Source organism: Rhinoraja longicauda, chromosome 25 (assembly GCF_053455715.1).
Source record: "Rhinoraja longicauda isolate Sanriku21f chromosome 25, sRhiLon1.1, whole genome shotgun sequence".
Taxonomy (NCBI): Eukaryota; Metazoa; Chordata; class Chondrichthyes; order Rajiformes; family Arhynchobatidae; genus Rhinoraja; species Rhinoraja longicauda.
In genome coordinates this window covers 30993344-31008735 of record NC_135977.1, presented here as the reverse complement: position 1 = coordinate 31008735, position 15392 = coordinate 30993344, and positions in this window count along the sequence as shown.

Genomic DNA, 15392 nt, shown 5'->3' with positions numbered 1-15392 from the left:
AGGACTCTGGAAAGTGTTGTGGAGAAGAGGGATCTAGGTGTGCAGGTACATAGTTTCTTGAAGGTGGCATCACAGGTAGATCGGGTGGTCAAAAAGGCTTTTGGCACATTGGCTTTCATCAATCAGAGTATCAAATACAGGTGCTCCTTGACTTACGATGGGGTTACGTTCCGATAAACCCATCGTAAATCGAAAATATTGTAAGTCGAAAATGCATTTTATACACCTGATCGCGTGACTGACTGGGAGCTGCGGCTCGCTGCTGTTACCCAGCTTTTGCACCATCGCAAAGTCGAAATATCGTAAGTCGTTAGTCGAGGAGCAACTGTTTCGAAGTTGCAAAGTTCTGTTGCAGTTATATATGATGTTGATGAGTATTTAGAGTATTGTGTTCAGTTTTGGTCACCATGTTATAGGAAGGAGTTTGTACGTTCTCCCCGTGACCTGCGTGGGTTTTCTCCGAGATCTTCGGTTTCCTCCCACACTCCAAAGACGTACAGGTATGTAGGTTAATTGGTTGGGTAAATGTAAAAAATTGTCCCTAGTGGGTGTAGGATAGTGTTAATGTACGGGGATCGCTGGGCGGCACGGACTTGGTGGGCCGAAAAGGCCTGTTTCCGGCTGTATGTATATGATATGATATGATATGAAAGATGTCAAGCTGGAAAGGGTTTAGAGAAGATTTATATTGGATGTTGCCAAGACTCGAGGGCCTGAGCTATAGGGATAGGACGAGCAGGCTCAGACTTTGTTCCTTGGGGCACTGGAGGATGTTGGGGGATCTTGTAGAGGTGTACAAAATCACGAGGAATAGATCGGGTCAGTGCACAGAGTCTTTTGCCCAGAGTAGGGGATCGAGAACCAGAGGTCATGGGTTTAAGGCGAGGGGGAAAGATTTAATGGGAACCCGAGGGATATCATTTTTACACAAAGTGTCGTGGGTGTATGGAACGAGCTGCCAAAGCTCTATGACCTTTGGCATTGGTGAGTGGGACAAGATGTGAAATTAAAGTACTGGTAGAGGAGTACTGGTAGAGGAACCCAACATGTTTATACTGTTTGGAAGGTGGAATGGCAGGGAAAAGGCATTCAAATAGTTGGGTCAAGAATAGATGAATTAGGAAGGGTGATATTATGCAGGTCAGAGTATCAATCATAATGACAAGAGCAATTGAATTGAGTAAAGGTGATGTTAGGCAGGGTGCAGTACCCAATCTTGCTGTCACAGCAGACATGAGGCTGTGAACTATTTCTAGGCTCCTTTGTGAAGCCAAGGCTGTGACGGTATAGTTTAGGTTTTTTTATACTCTCTACCATGTTTTTAATTTAATTGATGGCTGCCAAAGTCTACATTATTTTACGTCCAGTTTAATTTGGCATTATCTATCCTTGATCAGCTTATGTTGGAAGGCTTTAAGTAAAATGTATGGCTCCCAAAGAGTAGGCACATCGGTAGAGTTGCTGTCTTACAGCAAATGCAGCGCCGGAGACCTGAGTTCAACCCCGACTACAGGTTCTGTCTACGGAGTTTGTAACGTTCTCCCCGTGACCTGCATGGGTTTTCTCCGAGATCTTCGGTTTCCTCCCACACTCCAAAGACGTACAGGTTTGTAGGTTTATTGGCTTGGTAAATGTATAAATTGTCCCTAGTTGGTGTAGGATGGTGTTAATGTGCGGGGATCGCTGGTTGGCGCGAACCCAGTTGGTGCTGTATCTCAACTAAACTAAAAACTAAAGTATGTAGTTCAAAGAGCAGTCATGTTTGGGATTATGATCTTGATGGATATTTTAGGGTGAAGGTAAGAATTAGGGATAGGATTATGGTTAAGGATGGAAGTGGGTTTGATCTGTTTGTGGTGGGAAGGCACAAGGATATGAATAATTATATTTTAGTAATGGTTATGGTTTGTGTTTAAGTTAAATGGTGTTGGCTGCTTCAGGCTGATAACTTCTGCCTGTTCTGTGTATTTTTTTGTTTTCACGTGCTCCCTGTCTAAAAACCTGCACTGCACTGTTCAGAGGCTTTTTGCTTTAATGGCTAATCAGTGTCTTGTGTGGTTGGGTGTAGGACATCCTTCAGGAGTTAAGAGGGAGCAGTCAGTCAATACAAATAACTGGAGTAACTGAGTGGGACAGGCAACATCTCTGGAGTGAAGGAATAGGTGATGTTTCAGGTCAAGACCCTTCTTCAGACAAAGAAGAAGGGTCTCGACCCAAAATATCACCCATTCCTTCTCTCCAGAGATGCTGCCTGTCCCGCTGAGTTACTCCTACATTTTGCGTCTATCTCCGGTTTAAACCAGCATCTGCAGTTCCTTCCTACACAATACAGATAACTATTCTTCAATCTAGCACCAGGATTACTGCATGAATAAATACTGTTGTCTGCAGGGTGGTAAGATAAAGCGATTTTGGGTGTCCGGATTCCCAACAAAGCATCCGACTAGAATGCATGACAACTCGGTTTGGCAACTGTTCTATGCAAGACTGCAATATATTGCAGAGTTATGGATGTAGCCCAGTCTGTCATGCAAACCAGTTTTGCACTCCACATCTCCCCACCTCACTAACTTCATCTACACTTCATGCTGTCTCAAGAATGCAACCATCAAAATCAAGGAATATTTGCATCATGGATATTTGTCCTCTTCTGTCATGCATGAGGCAAAATATTTTATATACAAAAAGCTTGAAAGCACATACCACCAGATTCAGGAACAGCTTCTTCTCCGCTATTATCAGTACCGAACAGCCCTCCCACAGCTAACCAACCCCGTTGCAGATCTTGCACTTTTTGTTTACTCTTTCTGTAGTTGTAGCATTATGTTCTGCACTTCGGGTTTTTTTCTCCTTGCATTACCTGTTGCACCTCTGCATGGCTTAGAACACAAAGTGCTGGAGTATCTCAGCAGGTCAGGCAGCATTTCAGGAGAACATGGATAGGTAGCGTTTCGAGTCAGATCCCTTCTTAAGACTGATTGTAGTAGGGGAGAGAATGGTGGAAGAGATGGGTGTGGAATAAAGTCTGAAGAAGGGTCACCTAATGATGGGTGGTTACAGGTAAGGGTTTTTGATCGGCACATGGTGGACAAAGGCCAGAAATTAAAAGTGGATAAAAGGGTGACAAAAGAGGACTGAAGGAGACAAGAAAAAGACTAACGAGTCTCAGATGGGGAGAGAAAAGGAGAAGGAGTGAAATGTAAAGCCAGATAGAGGGATATAGGTGGAAGGGGATGTGGGGGGCTGGGATGGGGGTAGGAGGCTGAGATAGTAGGAGAATTAGGTGCACACTATTGGGGTGGGGGGGGGGGGGCAGTGGGAGGTTGGCCACAGGAAAGAAAGGGGGTGAGAAAAAAGAACACAAGGAAGATAAAAATCAGGGGTGGGGGCTGTCACCTAGAATTGCAGCATTCAATGTCCATACCATGAGGTTGTGAGTTACGCAGGTGGAATATGAGGTGCTGTTTGACCAGTTTGGCCTCACCCTGGCAATGGAGGAGGCCCAGGACAGAAAGATCAGTATGAGAATAGGAGGGGAAGTTAAAATCATTAGCAACCAGGAGAACCAGAAGGCCAAGACGGACCGAGTACAAATGTTCAGTGGATGATCGGTGAGTCCACATTTGGCATAGTTATATGCGAATAGTTGTGGGATCAAGTTATAGACAGCCGAAATGTCAGAGAATGATGTGTTGGATGCGGAGGCTGGTGGGACTCCAGCAGAAGGACTTGGACTTGGGGACAGTAGAGGGACCCATCCGTTCTGGAATAGTGTCTTGAGCTGGGGAGTCCGGAACGAGGGCACACAGTGGCTGCAGTGGATGTAGCCAGTATGAAGATTTGCTCATCAAGCAAGGCAGAAACCATGGAACAATCCAACACCTACCTCACCCTCATTCTCTTTCAAGACACACAGAGTCCAGACATGGTTCGAAGCAAGTCTCTGGAAGAAAAGATGTTCCTGGAAAGATGTGTTTTAATAGTTGCAAAGTGGGATACACTTCTTGGAACTGGAGGAAACAGGTCATACAGTAAAGGTCCTATCACAGATTAGAGTTGTGAGAAACCTTGGATTAATATGTGGATGTTTGAATATTTGATTGTACATCCCTTTACTTCCAACATTTGAGCAAGGCTGCTCACATGCATTTTAACAAGACGCTGTGATTACATCATAAATTAGCTTTGTAAAATAACTAAAACATCAAAATGTATAGGGCGGCACGGTAGCGCAGCGGTAGAGTTGCTGCTTTACAGCGAATGCAGCGCCGGAGACTCAGGTTCGATCCTGACTACGGGTGCTGCACTGTAAGGAGTTTGTACGTTCTCCCCGTGACCTGCGTGGGTTTTCTCCGAGATCTTCGGTTTCCTCCCACACTCCAAAGACGTACAGGTATGTAGGTTAATTGGCTGGGTAAAATGTAAAAATTGTCCCTAGTGGGTGTAGGATAGTGTTAATGTACGGGGATCGCTGGGCGGCACGGACTTGGAGGGCCGAAAGGGCCTGTTTCCGGCTGTATATATATGATATGATATGATATATGTCCAGAAAATGCATTCCTTTTTTAAAGTCTTTAAAGTTTATATGATTGTGTAAGGAGTGTGTGATTGTAGTTTTGTCAAATGCATTTTGTCACCGTCCAAATGTTGAAGTTTTAGTTCTTGTGGAAATCTTATTTGTAATTTAATTAGAGTACCTTGTCTTGAGAGTAAATCATTTTCTGAACTGTGAATTGCATGGGGAGAGAGCGAGAGAATGGATGAGTGAACAAATGAAAAGGTTGTTATTTGATTGTGAATACTGTAATATGAAGGGGAGATATTTAAATATGAATCCTATTTCTCAAAAAAATTGAATGACAAATAAAATAATCTGTTACTTGATGTGAATTGAATCTGCAGGACTGCATTTGTTTTAAGATGTGTGAATTGCGTGGGGCTGCATCCATCCATCTTATCTTTCCCTCTATTCCCAGGAATATGTGTTCACATTTTTCACTGTGGAAATTAACTCGTCATTCTTAGTTTCTCAGTTATTTGCAAAGGTGTTATGAAGAAAAACTAAAACAGTGATTTTGGGTTTTTTCTTGCCTCTATTTTAAGTTTGTTATCTTTCATTTCTTTGGAATTGATGTGAAAGAGTGAAAAGTCTGGATTCCACAGTGGTCATGTGAGGTGTTAGAAATATAAGGGTTTTATTTCCAAGAGAAGGGATTACCACACTTTAGAAAGAAATTGATGTTTTAAGAAATTGGTAATTGGAGTATTTGAATATTTGAGAAATCAATTGAAAAAATGGGGAGTTTAAAAAATGTTGATATTCTATTTTTCCCCGTTATATAACATTTTATAGACACACATTTTGAGGATTTATACTTCATTGGTAAAGCTTGTTTATGATGTAATCACAGTGCATCTTCTTCGAAAATGCAAATGAGAAGCAAGGAAACTTTGCTCGTGTAAGATGGAACTGCAAATGCTGGTTCTTCTGAAGATAAACAGGATCAGGCAACAACTCTAGAGAAAAAGAATAGGTGATGTTTTTGATCAGAACCATCCTCCAAAAGTGAATTGAATCTGCAGGACTGCATTTGTTTTAAGATATGTGAATTGCGCGGTTGGAGGGTTTGGATATAAACTGGAGTTAAGAAAAGGCCAGAACAAATCAGGGATGGCAACAGATGACCTCAAGAAAGGTAGAGCCCATCATGGCCCATTGTTATTATCTCTGGATATATGCTTGTGTTACCCAATGGGCTTGAAGGTTTAATAATAAAACTATGTTTTAATTCACAGTGTCATTAGAATCTGCTTATTTAATGAGAAAACAACCATTTTGGGTGACACGGTGGCACAGGTGCTAGAGTTGTTATCTCACAGCTCTAAAGATCTGGGTTCGATCCTGACCTCAGGTGCTGTCTGTGGAGTTTGCACGTTCTCCCTGTACCTGGTGGGTTTCCTCCATGTGTTCCCGTTTCCTGCGATATCCTAAAAACGTGCTGGTTTGTCGGTTAATTGGCCTCTGTAATTTACAAATGTAAGGAGTGGATGCAAAAGTGAATTGAATCTGCAGGACTGCATTTGTTTTAAGATATGTGAATTGTGTGGGGCTGCATCCATCCATCTTATCTTTCCCTCTATTCCCAGGAATATGTGTTCACATTTTTCACTGTGGAAATTAACTCGTCATTCTTAGTTTTTCAGTTATTTGCAAAGGTGTTATGAAGAAAAACTAAAACAGTGATTTTGTTTTTTTTCTTGCCTCTATTTTAAGTTTGTTATCTTTCATTTCTTTGGAATTGATGTGAAAGAGTGAAAAGTCTGGATTCCACAGTGGTCATGTGAGGTGTTAGCATGTTTAGTGGTTAACCAGGTGGTTGGCATGTTTTTCAAACCAACCAACTAAACAATCACAACATTAACAATAATCAGGATCTGAATTTATCCTAAAAACGTGCTGGTTTGTCGGTTAATTGGCCTCTGTAATTTGCAAATGTAAGGAGTGGATGCAAAAGTGGGATACATAGAACTTAGTGTGAATGGTCATCGATGGTCGGTGTGGACTCTGTAGACCGAAGGGCCTGTCTCCATGCTGTAAACTAAAAACTAAACAATAACATGTATCCTAACTAACATCCTCGATGTAATTCCCTTTTTCAAGAAGCCACTAGTATAAGATTTAGGTTGCTCAGATTCATTCCGACATCCTGATGTTTCAGATTTCAAAGGTTCAATGCTGCCATCCTTTGCTGTTATGTATACATGTGTGTATGTAAACAAGGCTTATTTCCTCCCAGCCATGGCTTTCCTTGTCTGTCGGGTTGAAGTAGTCTCTATTCCCTAACTTATGCATCATGCCATTTTCAAACTCTCGCTCCAAATTCTGGTACAATCACCGTATTAGGGTTAGGGTTTCTGACCACCGATTGAACTAATCTTTACAACCTCAATATAATTTTTGATTCTCACTGATCCTTCAATTCTTAACCGTTTAATTATCATGTTTATTTTCATTTCTTTAAAGTCGCCACCTCTCCTCCACACCATACCAAAGTGCTTCAAAAGCACATTGCATCTGATTCTGGCTCTTTATACATTCTCCACGGTTCAGTTTTGATATTTAGCATGGCTCCATTCCAAATCAAGAATTAGAGGACCAGAGAGGAAATAGGATATGTTATTTTTTAATTAAACTACTGGACCTGAATCGAACCAGGTGGTTGGCATGTTTTTCAAACCAACCAACTAAACAATCACAACATTAACATTAATCAGGATCTGAATTTATATTAAAAAATATTCATGACGCCCAATTCCATGTAATTTCTATTACAGGTGCCACAAGGCGCACTGCACCTGATTCAGCGTTAGTTTGCTGCCAGTTGCCTATTAAAGGCTAACTATTCTCTGCTGTAATAAAGGCTGATTTGTTTCAAGGCACATTGGAGGCAGCATCGCAGCTGTTGAGGGATTTTACACAAGGATCCGATTTCCAACTGGAAAAACTATTCTCGGAGATGATTTGTATGTTAAATCAAATGGCTGGGATTTCTGGCTTTAAAGCAGTAGCTCCTAATGTTTGATAGCACTGCAGACTATTGTGGATAGGCCACTCTAGGTGGTAATGGTTGAAGGTGTCATTAACCATTCTTCAAAGCCTCCAATTTCTGCACTTTACCTCGAATGAAGTATGGTTCATCTATACAAGCTGAAATAATTTCTGGATGTTCACACCGGCGCTTAATGCAAAGAATCTACACTGTGTTACCTGGTGGGCTCATAGGACTAGTTACAGAATTATATTTTCATTTATGATGAAATTGCACCATGCTTTTTTAGTAAAAAAGGATACTAAGGATACTAAGTATCTAAACAACCTCCTCAGTGTAATTGCTTTTTGAAACAAATCACTCCTCAAATTTAAGTTAGGTTGCTCAGATTCACCCAGCCATTTTGATGCTTCAGATTCCAATATTTCCCACCTAGAAGGCTAAGGACACCAACCTAAAGATGGTGCCATCATCTGAACATTCTCCTTTCAGTTGCACACTGTGCTGACTTGGAAATGAATCAGCTTTGTTGTCACCGGGTCCAGAGACTGACACTCTTTACTCGCCACACAAGACTGGCAGATCAAAGTGGTGGCTCACCAAAGTAAGGCTGACCTTGAAGTTGATTCCACATCCTGGAAAATTAATAAAAAGACAGAGCTGGGTCCTTTCTCGCTTCTAAAATTGTCCTTGAGGTTTGACTTGACCAGCATCAATCTCTGAATACCTGAAATAGGTCCACCCTTATAAAGGCAATAGCCTGAAATTTGATCACATTTACCAGTTGCCTATTTGCCAAGTCTGCGTTCGTCCTCAAAGTCCATTTCAACCTGGTCATGAGGGCACTCTGCGTCTGTTTCTGACTGTTCTGACCATTAAGTGGTCTGCAAGAACAAGCATTACCCACTACAGCAATTTGGTAGCTGGTTAAGCCTCTCATCCAGTCTAAACAACACTTAAAACTGTCAGAGTTTCAATGTGTGTGAATTAAACAATTAACTCTCTTAAAAATAAATTGCCTTTTAGATTTGAACCATTTGGTCACATCAGGAAATAAACTACCTTTTCTCGATGGGAGAAATGTACAGATATTAAGATGCAAAATTACAAGTCCTGCCTAAACGCCTTGACCTAGGAATCAGCATACCTCTCCGATCGAAGCTCTTGTGGCTTGGAGCTCTCGAAGTCGGTCTCTGACCAGAGACCGTGAGCTCCACGATGTTAAAGGCCGCAGGCTCCTGCGGTAGAGCTCAGAGGTCGATCCCTGGTAAAGGGATCGTGAGCTCCACGATGGTAAATCTGCAGGCCCACGCGGTAGGAGCTCCCGATGTCGGTTTCCAGCAAAGGCCGGCAAATCCTTGATGTTAGGCTGCAGTGCAGACGAAGATACGACACGGAAAAAAAAATCGCATCTCTGTCGAGCTGAGATTAGAAAACTTTTCCCCCAACCCCCCCCCCCCCCACATAAAACAAGCTAAAGGACATTTAACACATAAAACAACAAACACATAATACATATTTAACAACAAAAGAAGGGACAGACAGAATGTCGTTGAGGCAGCCAACGGTGACTTGCCAGCTACATTATTGTGTAATATAATGGAATCTTGTCAGCCTCAAAATATCAACTAATCAATATCATTGTGGCTATTGAAATTGTATTGAATTAACTACTGTTATCTTTGATCGTTGAGTAAAATAAATTGATGTATTTTGAGTTTGGTGATTCTACTGAGTCGTAAAGAGAATATCTATTCCTCATGATGAGTAGTTTTATACCAATCAGTTTCAGTTTCCGAGCGGCTTAGATCACGTCTCCACAGTCCAGTCTGTCACACAGATCAGCCTGTCACACAGACCCAGCTTCCACACCATCGACTCCATCTCCACAATGGCGCAGCAGTAGAGTTGCTGCCTTACAGCACTTGCAGCGCCGGAGACCCAGGTTCGATCCTGACGACGGGTGCTGTCTGTACGAGTTTGTCCGTTCTCCCCGTGACCTGCGTGTGTTTTCTCCGAGATTTACGGTTTCCTCCCACACTCCAAAGACGTACAGGTTTGTAGGTTAATTGGCAGAAAAATGTAAAATTGTCCCTAGTGTGTGTAGGACAGCATTAATGTACGGGGATAGCTGGTTCACGTGGACTTGGTGAGCCGAAGGGCCTGTTTCCGCGCTGTGTCTCTAAACTAGATCTACACTTCAGGCTGCCTCGGGAAAGGAACAAATAAAATCAAGAACCTTCACCCCTCTCAAGTTGGGCAGAAGATCCAAAAGCATGAAAACACATAGCCAGCGATTCCAACAAATCATCCGCCAACATTTCCGTCACCTACAACGGGACCCCACCACTGGCCATATCTTCCCATCCCCTCCCCTTTCTGCGTTCCACAGAGACCGTTCCCTCCGTAACACCCTGGTCCACTCGTCCCTTCCTACCCAAACCACCCCATCCCCGGGCACTGACCTGCAACCGCACGAGATGCAACACCTGTCCCTTTACCTCCCCCCTCAACTCCATCCAAGGACCCAAACAGTCTTTCCAGGTGAGACAGAGGTTCACCTGCACCTCCTCCAACATCATCTATTGCATCCGCTGCTCCAGTTGTCAGCTTATTTACATCGGCGAGACCAAACGCAGGCTCGGCGATCGCTTCACTCAACACCTGCACTCGGTCCGCGTTGGCCAATCTGATCTCCCGGTAGCCGAGCACTTCAACTCCCCCTCCCATTCCCAGTCTGACCTTTCTGTCATGGGCCTCCTCCATAGTGAGGCTCCCCGGAAATTGGAGCAACAGCACCTCATATTTCGCCTGGGCAGCTTGCAGCCCAGTGGTATGAACATCGACTTCTCCAACTTTAGATAGTTCCTCTGTCCCTCTCTTCCCCTCCCCCTTCCCAGATCTCCCTCTATCTTCCTGTCTCCGCGCTTTTGCGGTTGCAGCTCCTAGACTGTGGAACAGCATCCCTCTCCCCATCAGAACTGCCCCCTCCATCGACTCCTTTAAGTCCAAGCTCAAAACCTATTCCTACTCCCTAGCGTTTGAGGCCCATTGAGGAGGCGCTGTGAACTGTTTTGTATGTGCTGTTAAGTTTGTGTGCTACTGTATGTTTCATTTTTTCCTTAGTACCTAATCAGATGTACAGCACTTTGGTCAACGTGGGTTGTTTTTAAATGTGCTATACAAATAAAATTGACTTGACTTGACTTGAATTGTCCCGCCCCCCTGACATCAGTCTGAAGAAGGGTCTCGACCCGAAACGTCACCCATTCCTTCTCTCCTGAGATGCTGCCTGACCTGCTGAGTTACTCCAGCATTTTGATTTGTACCAGCATCTGCAGTTATTTTCTTATACTGAATTTAAGAACATCTTTTTACCTGCAGTGATCACAATTGCATGTTTTAAATAGGGACCGGTCTGGATGTTGAGGAAAGCATTTAATTGGTGCAAGGCAGATTACAAAGTCATTAGGCAGGAGTTAAAGAGGATAGATTGGGAGCAGTTGTTATTGGGTAATGCCATAGATGACATGGGAGTCATTCAAAGGCCAGCTCATCAAAGTGCAGGATTAGCATGTTCCAGAAAGGAGGACAACAAGGTAAGGGAAACGTGGATGACCAAGGTGGTTGTAAAGCTTGGTCAGGAAGAAAAAGGAAGTGTATGTCAGGTTTACGAAGGTGGCATCAGACAGGGCTTATGAGGCATGTAAAGCGAGAAGGAAAGAACTCTAGTGGGCAATTAGAAGGGTCAAAAGGGGCCATGAAATGTTCAAAGGTTCAAAGGTATTTTATTGTCACATGTACCAATTAAGGTACAGTGAAATTCGGTTTACCATACAGCCATACTAAAAAAAAGCAACAAGACACACAACTACATAAAAGTTAACATAAACATCCACCACAGTGGATTCCACATTCCTCACTGTGACAGAAGGCAATAAAGTCTAATCTTCCCTCTTTATTCTCCTGCAGTCGGTGCAGTCAAACCATCCTCAATCGGGGCGATCGAAACCCCCCTGTCGGGGAATCAAAGCTCCCGTGTCGGGGCGATTGATGCTCCCATGGTCGAGGCGGTCGAAGCTCCTGCGGCTTGGAGCTCCCGAAGTCGGTCCCTAACCAAGCGAGCTCCACGATGTTAAAGTCCGTACGCTCCCGCGGTTGGAGCTCCGAGGTCGATCCGCGACAGGGACCGCCAGCTCCACAATGTTAAGTCCACAGTCTCCCGCGGTTGGAGCTTCCAAAGTTGGTCCCCAGCAAGAGGCCGCCAGTTCCACGATGTTAGGCCGCAGTGTGGACGGAGATACGATAATGGAAAAAAATCGCATCTCCGTCGAGGTAAGATTTTTTTTTAAAGTTTCCCCCACCTCCCCACAATATAACAAAACTAAAGAGCACTAAAACATACATTTAACACATACTAAACACCAACAAAGAAGAAAGGGATGAGACCGACTGCTGGCGAGGCAATTAAGAAATTAAGGAAAATCCCAATGCTTTTTATACAATGTTAAAAATAAGAGGGTGACCAGAGTGAAGGTAGAGTGAAGATCAATGATAAAGCCAGGTATCCAGGCTTGAAGTCAGAGGATGGAGGTGAGGTGCTAAACAAGTATTTTGCATCTGTATTCACCGAGAAGGACTTGGAGGACAGCGAGATCAGTGTGGAGAATACAAATATACACATTTGAGATCGAGAAGGAGGTGGTGCTGACGCTCTTGAAGAGCATTAAGGTGGATAAATCTTCAGGGATCTATCCCAAGTTATTGAGGAAGGCACATGTGGAGATTGCAAGGGCCTTGACAAGGATTGTTTTTTCTTCTCTAGCCACAGATGAGGTCCCAGAGGACTGGAGAGTGGCCAATATTGTTGCTTTGTTTAAGAAGGGAAGTAAAGCGAATCTAGGGAACTATAGGCCAGTGAGCCTTATGTCAGTGGTAGATAAACTATCAGAGAGAATTCTTCGAGATAGGAAGGGAATGGGCGAATTAGGGATAGCCAGCATGACTTTGAATGTGGCAGGTCCTGTCTCATTGACGATTGAGTTTTTTGAGATGATAAAGGACTTTGATGAGGGTAGGGTGTTGGATGTTGTATACATGGATTTTAATAAGGCGTTTGATAGGGCTCCTCATGGTAGACTGATTCAGAAGGTTAAGATGTATGCGATTCAATATGACTTGGTCATACGGATTCGGAACTGGTTTATTCATAGAAGACCAAGAATTGTAGTGGAAGGTAGATATACTGAATTGGGATCTGTGACCTCTGCAGGGATCTACGCTGAGATCTCTGCTTATTGTGGTATAGCTAAATGACCTAGACGTAAATGTAGATGGGTTGGTGAGTAAGTTTGTTGACAACACCAAAATTGGAGGAATCACATACAGAGTGGAATGCTGTCAGAAGATACAGCAGAATATAGATCAGCTGCAGAAATGGGTGGAGAAATGGCAGATGGAGTTTAACCCAAGCAACTTTGAGGTGTTGCACATTGGAAAGTTGAATGTAAAGGGACTGTATACAGTTAATGGCAAGACCCCTAACAGCAATGATGTGTAGAGGGATCTTGGAGTCCAAGTTCATAGCTCACTGATGGTGGCAGCACAAATAGATAGGGTGGTAAAGAAGGCTTATGGTCTGCTTCCCTTCTTTACTAGCGACAATGAATATAAAGATCAGGAAGTCATGATGCTGCTCTATAGGACTTCGGTTAGGCTGCATTTAGAGTATTACGTGCAAATCTGGTCACCCCATTACAGGAAAGATTCTGAGACTTTGGAGAGGTTGCTGAGGATGTTTACTAGAATGCTGCCTGGATTAGAGGGCTTCAGCTACAGGGAGAGGTTGGATAGACTGGGATTGTTTTCTCTTGAAGGCCAGAGGTTGAGGGGAGAGTTGATAGAAGTATATAAAATTATGAGAGGTATAGATAGGGTAGACAAGTCAGAACCTTTCCCCCAGGGTGGAAATGTCCAACACTAGAGGGCATAGCTATAAAGGCGAGAAGGGGAAAGATTAATGGAGATGTGCGGGACATGTTTTTTCCATTGAGAGGGATGGGTCCTGGAATGCATTGCCAGGGATGGTGGTGGAGGCAGATACAATGGTGGCGTTTAAGAGGCTTTTAGATAGGCACAAGGAAGTGAAGGGAATAGAGTGATATGGATCTTATCCATGCATATCAGTTTAACTGCATCATGTTTGGCACAAACAATGTGGGCTGAGGGGCCTGTTCCTATGTTGTACTATTCTATTTTATCAACCTGCTGAGTGGCCCTCCCATAAGATAGGATATACTTCTGATCTTACAACATATCTCCTTGTACTTTTTCTCTCCAAGTTTTTACTCATCTCCATTCTAAATGGTCTACCCCTTATTCTTAAACTGTGGCCCCTGGTTCTGGACTCCCCCAACATTGGGAACATGTTTCCTGCCTCTAACGTCTCCAAACCCTTAATAATCTTAGATGTTTCAATAAGATCCCCTCTCATCCTTCTAAATTCCAGTGTATACAAGCCTAGTCGCTCCAGTCTTTCAACATACGACAGTCCCGCCTGTCTTTGCTTAGTAAAGCTGTACATATTTTCACCAGTGAGTGGTGCTTTGAAATTATGATTCTCTCTTTATAAGGATGTTATTGTACTGCCATCTAGTGGCTGAAATGACTTACTTCGATACTCAAAATACTTTTCAGGGAATTTATTTTATCGTTGAAATATTCTTTGAAACATTCAAGGAAATTGATAAAAAGATGTGTCTCAAAACTATTTAATACTATCAAAAGTATTACAAAAATAATGCAAGTAAATCTTCATATACAATACTCAACACCTGTTGGTTGTTGGATATATGAAAGATTGTTAATGAATTAAAACCAGTCACTGTATCTCGTTGGAAACCATTTTAACAATTACTAACCAACATGAAACAATAGACAGCAGTCATAGTGGTGGAAATTCATAATTCCCGTTCATAATAAATATTTGTAAATAAAGGCTTGCAATGCATTTCAAGGCTGAAGCTCACAAATATTTCAAAATATGACTAACAATTGAAATGAAATTATGATGAGTCTGAAAAATATTGGGATCTTGTACTTGATATTTAAATTACAGATTCGAATCATAATGCCCTTTTCATTTTCTTTATTTGTGTTTTTAAAAAATCAGGTTTGTCTTGTAGTATTCATACAGATATTCTCTTGAATCATGATCTTGACAACCTTTGCGGACAATATGCTTGTTATTGTGGCGACAAGAATTAATCAACGTCAAACTGAAATCAAATAACACAAGATTTAGGTTATCCATTAATTTGCATTGAGCAATGTAAATAGCTAGTAAAATGGGATTTCAGTACTTAAAAAGTTGAATTTAAGAAATCTTAATTGTATAATTTTGATTGTAATAGAAAAATATTTTTTACAGTTATCCTCAAAATGAAATTGCTTAATTTTGATTTCTTAAAATATTTGCCAAAATATTTAGATTGGTCTTCTTTCCTTTATAACCTTGTACAAAATGGTCCATGAGATTTTTTTGAGAGAGTGTCAGTGCGTGGCCATTTTGATGATACCACACAATTTTCTTCTCCTCTATGCTTCAATAGGTGTCCTTGGGACAACCCTAATTAGGCCTCCTTTCTCCCGGTCTGGTACCTTTTGTGTCTGGCTGTATTCAGCACCACTGTCAAGGTCAACCATGCCCAGCTTATCCTTTGAACCGTTTGAAAGATAATCTGCATTTGTTCTCTCATGCAGCAGTTGGTTTCAGATTCTTCTTGGCACCTCTATAGGCAGTTGATTTAGAAGGTCCCTGGTTTGTGAATTCATCTCGTACGA